Raw genomic sequence first — 2,500 nt, 5'->3', positions numbered from 1 at the left:
CTATCCAAGACTAGAAAACAATGGTTTGATTTTGGAGTGTCCAGCTTACCATAGCTAAAGAGTCTCTTCTACCCTTAACAAGTGGAAAGTAGCCACTGAACAAATATAGTGTAGTAGTTAACCCCTTAAGTGAAAAAAGAATTTATCCGTTAGTTTAGTGTCAGGTGTATGAGAAAAGAGGAGAATATGTAAAGAATAGGCCAGACTATGCGGTGAATGTGTAGGCAAAGGAAAAAATGAGCCGTAAGTAGAGATTTTTAATTGTAGTAATATCTAGCCCTTCAAAGGAATTGTTCTAAGAGAAGGACACTCCAAAATCAAACTATTGTTCTCTAGTCTAGGGTAGTGCCGTGGCCTCTGTACCCTGGTCTTCCGCTGTCTTGGGGTGGAGTTCTCTTGCCTGAGGGTACACTTGGGCATACTATTCTATCTTATTTCTCTTCCTCTTGTTTTGTTAAGTTTTTATAGTTTATATATGAATTATTCATTTTAATGTTGTTACTGTTCTTAAAATATTTTATTTTTCCCTGTTTCCTTTCCTCACTGGGCTATTTTACCTGTTGGGGCCTCTGGGCTTATAGCATCGTGCTTTTCCAACTATGGTTGTAGCTTAGCAAGTAATAATAATAATAATAATAATAATAATAATAATAGTTCTAGCGGCAATATCTTAACGGGTGGCTGGTGTCTTGGCCACCTGACTACCTAAAAAGCATATTCAACTAGAAAAGCATTCTGGAAGTGAAGATCCTCCACCACGGAAGCTTATTTCTCGAAACCAGCGTGCTTTTCCCAGAATAAATTAATAATTTCCAGCTCTTTACATAACAGTTTAAAATCTCTGCAAGTTTCAATACTTTACGATTAAAACTGTGGCCGTATGGTTGATGACAGGAATTTGACCTTTTGCTTGACCCTGACCTTTGAATCGACCTTGACTTTCAACCTTAATATGTGTTAATAGTTTGAAGTCTCTGTGACAACGATGTCCAAACTTATGGCTGATTACGTGATTTGGACATTTAGCTTTACCGTGACCTTGACCTTTGACCTTGACCTTCCAAAATTTAATCATTTTCAGCTTTTTACATAACAGTTAATCGATGCAAGTTTCATTACTCTACGAATAAAATTGTGGCCAGGAAGCTGTCCACAAACAAACACATATACAAACAAACACACAAACAGGAGGTAAAACCATAACCTCCTTCCAACTTCGTTGACGGAGCATTAAGACATATCCCTTTTCCTGCAGACATTCTAAATTAAAGTATTTATGAGGTGTGCACCGATAAAACCAATATTCCCCATAAGGTTTCGTTTTACCACAGTAAATGGTTCTTCAAATATTATTTCCCTTTTTGGCCAAGCTACAACCATGGTTGGAAAAGCAGGAGGCCAGCGAGGGAGGGAAATGAGGAAATAGCAAGTAAATCATATAAAAGCAATGAATAGAAATATAAGATATACCAATTCACAATGAGCATTGAAATTGATCAGCCATAAATACATTATAGGCCTACAACGAGACTTACGTCCAACGGCTCAATAAAAAACTATTTACAAACAGTTTGAATTCTGAAGTTCCACCAGATTAGGAAGATCGCGATCTGGGCACATCGGGAATAAAACTTCTAGAATACGGTATATTATATTATTGTGTTATGATAGAAAAGGTATGCCTGTTAGAGTTAACTGCATACCTAGTACTACATACTAGATGGAGCAGTCTGGGAAGATCTGTATACAATGTATAATCTGAGTTATGAATAATCCTATGCAACATGTATAAAGAACTAATTGAACGAAGGTATCAGAGGTTAATATCCACATTAGTCATAATGAATTTACTAGACTGGAAGTTTCTATCTAGTAAATTAAGATGAGAATCAGCAGCTGTAAACTAGCAAGACAATAACAGAAACGAGGTACTGTAGAATGGAAGAATTAAGACATTTGTCAGTGATAGACTCATCTCGGACAATCTTGAAAGCCTTTCTCAATAAGCTATTTTTGTGCCATTAAAGAAGAAACAGACCCATGTGCTTTTCAAAAGTAAATTTGCAATCAAGAAATACACCTAGAAATGGTAGGATATTGGCAAGAGTTCGATATGGCACTTGTAAGTAGGATTATATTGTATTTATACTGATAGGAGTTTCGTCCCTGCAAACTTCAGATGCCGGAGAAGACCTCGACTTCGAGAACTGCTGAAACCTGAACGAACACACAAACTAACATTACATAGCTGACCCAGGAGTACTGATAACTAGTTAATACGGACGCCAACATTGCTTTCGTTCATTATCATTTTTGTTTATACCTCTGTCATTATATTACTTTTGTTTCCATATATCTTAGTGATAATAAAACAGAATAAAGCATTTTGAAATAATTATTACCAATGTAATGATATCATGATACGAATCGGAAAAGTTGGCTGCGCGTGTCGAAGTAAACAAACCATTGCTTGAGCAGCCAACAGTTCCGATTAATAACT

This window comes from Palaemon carinicauda, chromosome 9 (assembly GCF_036898095.1).
Source record: "Palaemon carinicauda isolate YSFRI2023 chromosome 9, ASM3689809v2, whole genome shotgun sequence".
NCBI classification, from domain to species: Eukaryota; Metazoa; Arthropoda; class Malacostraca; order Decapoda; family Palaemonidae; genus Palaemon; species Palaemon carinicauda.
Note: the sequence above shows the minus strand (reverse complement) of the source record.